This window comes from Myotis yumanensis, unplaced genomic scaffold (assembly GCF_028538775.1).
Source record: "Myotis yumanensis isolate MYYU_CA2020_CCGP unplaced genomic scaffold, mMyoYum1.0.hap1 SCAF_12, whole genome shotgun sequence".
Lineage (NCBI taxonomy): Eukaryota > Metazoa > Chordata > Mammalia > Chiroptera > Vespertilionidae > Myotis > Myotis yumanensis.
This window is the reverse complement of record NW_027223763.1, coordinates 36,912,608-36,917,634: the sequence shown is the minus strand read 5'-3', so window position 1 is coordinate 36,917,634 and position 5,027 is coordinate 36,912,608. Positions and strand designations below refer to the sequence as shown.

Here is a 5,027-nt window from a genome sequence, read left to right as displayed (position 1 = left end):
GGTGCTGGTGGAGGTTGAGCTCAGAACACTGTGATAAGCTGTACTGAGGGCTACCTTGTGGCGACTATAACTTTTGCTGAAAAATTATTATGTTGGTGGAGGGCATGTGGCATCGTAATGCTTATAACTAGGGTTATCGTGACATTTACTGTCCACGCTAGGACATGTTTGAGGGTTCAAGGGGGTGCTGTTAGGTGTGATCACAGACACAAAGTGGGATATACCGGGCAAACTGAAGCATCAGGCCAACCTCCCTGTAAAATATGTGGCTTTTTCACCACCCTAGGATCATAACATTTTCCGGGTTCATTCATGCCTTCCTGTGTCCCCAGGTCACCCCAGACCATCAATGAAGGAATAGGGCCTTGTCCCAGATGGCACTTTCTAGTTCTGGCTTTCTTCTGAATCACTAGGATTTTAAGCAGGAGCTGGAATGATTAATATGACATTTCATGCAAAAATGTCTGGCAAATGAATGTAAGGATGGATTAGAAGGGCAAGAATTGTGAGTCAGAGAGCTCAACAAAAAGGTTATTGCAGTGACTCAGCTATTTTGTTGCAGTGACTCAGATAAAAAGCCCAGAGACTGACAGGTAAAAGTACTCTTAGAGCAAAGGTGGAACCAAACGTCTTCAACATCAAACCTCTCCTGGAAAATCTGCATGTGTGATTACTACAGATATGGAAAGCCCACTCGACCGGGCATTGGGAGTAATAGGCTGTGGTTCCCAATCTGTCACATTCACTCCCAGAGCTGCAGAACTTCCTCTGTAAGAGAGGGAATTAAAATAGATGGTTACAAAACCCCCGCTCCTGTCCCTAAAACACTACAATGACTCTAAATTTCCCTGAAAGAGTAGAGTTTTAGTTCGAGTTCTTAAAACCCCTATGCTGTTCAGTAGAAGGGCATGTTCAGGGTAGGAAATGACAATAAAGAAGAGATGATGTCCAGCTAGAGACACATGGGATCTTTTCATTCTTCATGCCTGAGTTAGCTATTGTTAATCTCTTACTGTGACTAATTTATAAATTAAACTTTATCATAGGTATGTATGTCCAGGAGAAAACATAGTGTATCTGTGGCTTTAGAATCCACTGTGAGGGGGTCTTGGAAAGTATTCCCCGGGGGGAAGGGGGAGGGTGACTGTAACTAGAATCATGAGCTATGGCGGCTCATGGAGTGTGTGAGGAGCCATGGAATAGCTTCTCTGTGATTTCTCCCTGCCTTCCCTCTTTCTTCTTTAGTGTTTCTCTCTCCGGGGCTCAGATTCCCACAGGGGGTACAGGCCTGTGCAAAGAGACTGATGTTTACCACAGTCTGTATTTTTAGGAAAGTGAGTCTTAACAGCTAAGTTGTAAGGTCACCAACGTTCAGGGTCATGTTTATGTTTTTGTAGCCTTTATAATACCTTGCTCAGTGCCAAGCATGCAATAGAATCTGTACTTAATAAAACCAAGGTTGATTGCTTTATTTTCTTGCTGGTGGTTTTATGACTGTGAAATAAGAGTACTTTGGAGATTTGTATCATTGATTTTCAAAAGTAAGGACACCGTCTTCTTTTGTTGTTGTTACAGAAAGCTTTATTGTTTCCACGTGGCCCATGCTTAGGCTCCAGTGTGGTTAAAAGGATGCCTAGTGGTTTCAGGGACAGAGAGGCTTGGGCAAAAGCCAGACACAGGGGATGCAGAGGGGCCCCTTGAAGGCCTCTGGGGTCCAAAGGCTCCTTGTCCGCTTGAGGATGAGCCTTTCGAAGAGATAGCCGCCCAGCCCAGCCTGGGGGCCTCCAGCTTGCGGAGGTGAGTCAGGTGTCACCCATCTTCTTGATGAGTTTCACCTCCTCAACCCGGAAGTGGTTCTCCAGGAAGCCACAGAGCTGAGCGTCTGCGCGGGTAGAACCAGGGCCTGCGGCTCCAAAAGGGCCTGGTTCAGTTCCTCTCCAAGGCCAGGGCGGCTTCCATGGCGTCCTGAGTTCTGCCCACTCGTCTTGGGGAGGCTTCAGCAGGTCCTGGAAGAGAATGCGGCCACCGCGCTGTTTTTGCAACTTTAAGAGACTCTCAGGCCCTTGCACTTCTCTTCAGCCAACTCAGGGAAGAAGTGACCCACGTCCTCCAGAGCCACATCGTCCTGGTTGAAATAGAAGCCCAGGGAGAGGTAGGTGTAGGCGGCCCGCAGATGCAGGTTGACCTGACAGTTGATGGCGGCCTCCACTACAGTGGAAGAATTCTGATGAATTTGGTAGCTCATGATTGTTCGGCAATAAGCAATTAAGGTCAAAAACGGTGTTGACTGGTCTCGGAAGCTGAGGATGGCTGGGGTGGTTCTGACGGTGGTGACTGGAAGAGAGGGAGGAGGGTGGTCGAGGCTGGAAGAAGGGGCATCCCTGGGTCTGTTCTGTCCAAACACTGTTGAAGCAAGAGACAGATCCTGGGGACCACTGAGGGCACTGCGGACACTCTTCTTTTGCCCCCTCCTAACAGGCTGCCTCCTTCAGCATTCTCACATTTGTCCCATGTGTTTTTCTCTTTCTGCCTCTCTGCCTCCTTCCTCTTGCCAGCGTCGATTGTGTCTAACCTGAAACGTCAAGTCCTTTTGTCAGCTGACGCTGTCCCAGAACTGAACAAAACCCTCACGAGTAGGCCGTGAGTTGAGTCACTTACCTCTGTCACCAGAGGGCCTTATCTCTCCTGACAAGGTTTTGTCTGGTGTTAGTGGCCCAGTTAGTGACAGCCCATGCATGTAGCAGCATGTGACCCGGCCCCTTGCCTCAAACTGTGTAGTCGTCAGAACTGTCACACAGTCAGAACAAGTTAATTCCACGTGAGCAGCAGGGCAGACTGTAATAATGCCAGGCCTCTGGAGAGGGTGCTGTCAGGCGGCGTGTACTGCAGCCACCCGGCTGCTCTGCTCCGTGGGCAGAGACGCATGCTGACAGGCCGTGTGCTATTCCCAGGGAACCAGACCGGAGCAAGTGCAGTGATTTTCTGTCGGTTCCATGGTGCTCGTGGTACCGCCAGCTGTAATCTGGGAATGACAGTTTCAACAGGGACCATTTTAAGCTTTAAAAAAACCTGTCTTTTGCTGGCAGAGGCAAAAAAAATGAATCGTGACCCTTCTGCTATGTTGGTCTGTGGGTTTTTTCCATCAAAGCTAATGAGCATCATGATTGGGTAGGTGCATCTTTGTGGGTTTCCTGGGAGACGGTTGCTGATGAGCTGTTGGTCTCATTAAGGATTATTTTCTCACTGTCTTCTTTACAAAATCCGTGGTTTCTGATGCCGGGGGATGGGGGAATTAAGAGCTCACCCAGTGCTGGACGAGAGAACCAGTGTGGCTGTGCGTGGGGTGTTTTCCCCACAGGGAAGAGATGCTTACAGACATACGGAGTGAAGTTCATGGCTGCTCAGGAACAAGATGCAGACTCTTAATTAGCCAAAATGGGAAGGCCCAGGTTCCCACTAAAGGTGGAAGTCACTTTTTAGACTAGGAGTTGATGATGAAGGTGGTTTTTCTTTTCTTCTTCTTTTAGAGAGAGGGGAAGACCAAGGAGAAACACAGAGGACTTTGCTTGCAATTAAGTAGTAATGCAAACAAAAGATCTTTTTTTTCCTGGTAATTTGTATCACACCCAAGGATGTATGATTCATGTTAGTATGTCGGCTTGTTTTGAGTTGGTATAGTATCTTCTGAAGGGATTTTAGGAATTTATGAGCAAAGGGCAGTTTTTTTTTCAGAAATGAAGAGTTGTCCTGTTGAAGATCTGTTTGCCAGATTTACTGACTCAACCCAGAGCCTACATAGGTTGATCAACTCAGTCAGGACACACCTGAGAATGCTCACAGATGTCACTTGTTTGGTGTAGTGAAATCAGCGTACGATGCATTCTATCTCAGTGGTTCTCAACCTTGGCTGCACATCAGAATCACCTGGGAATCTTTTTAAAATCCTGATTTCTGGGCCCCATCCTCCGGAAATTCTGTTTCTTTGTTATGGGGTGGAGCCACAACATTAGTAACAAAGAAACAGAATTTCCGGAGGATGAGGCCCAGAAATCAGGATTTTAAAAAGATTCCCAGGTGATTCTAATGTGCAGCCAAGGTTGAGAACCACTGTTCTATCTGATGTTTCCACTAGTTGGCCCTGAGAGGGAAGGTACTACAGAGAGAAATTTCCAGTGTGATTCTTAGTGATACGATGAGGAAGAAAACTGAGATGCAGCTAAGGAAAGCAGTGTAACTGCTGGAGTTATTTTCCTAAAAAAGCAAATCCTATCACACCACACTATTGTAATATCCCCTGAATTTACATGGGCTGTTCTCTCTTACCTCTATGTTTTTCACAAGTTCTTTGCACGTCAAACTTTACTCATCCTCTAAGATTCAGATCAAAGTCCCTTCTTACGTGAAACATCCCCCACAGCCCAGAAAAATTCTTGGCGTTTCTAAAACATGTGTTTATATACCTGTAGTGTATTTATTGAGCAGTATTTAAATGTGCCTCCTTATATTTCTGTCGTTTTCCACTAGGCTATGTCTCATTGAAGTTAGGACCCATGTATTAAATTTATCTGCAGTGACGAAAAAATGTCTGACACAATTACAGGCTAAATCAGTGGTTCAGGACTGCATGAAGGGGACTCTCTGATGAGCTCTGGGATGAGAAAGGAAATGTTAACAGATAAAAGGCGGATTTTAATCAGGAGTGAATTTAAAAGCGTTGATATTTGCAATCAACTGTATAAATGTAATGGCATGAACTCTTAAGAGTACTATGAGAATGAGTTCAGACATTTGAAGGATGCTGTAGACAATTAAAAAGTTAAAAGGACTTTTAAAAAGCTACGATTAACACAATGATTAAGACAGATGGCAGAATGTTAGCACACACAGGGAGCTGGCGGAACTGCCAGAACCTTGCTCTGTGTTTGCCACCAGGGAGCACGATCTATAAAGACCCATGTAGTCGAGAGGGAATACAAGGCTGCAAGAGAGGGCCTGGCTGCGTTCTGTGAATCCAAGTCTCTGGGGCC

At 46.2% G+C, this 5,027-nt stretch overlaps 1 pseudogene; it reads right to left on the bottom strand.

Moving 5' to 3' along the window:
• Positions 1–1,642: 1,642 nt before the first annotated feature.
• On the bottom strand, positions 1,643–2,245 carry LOC139021129 (ferritin light chain pseudogene; annotated as a pseudogene).
• Positions 2,246–5,027: the final 2,782 nt, after the last annotated feature.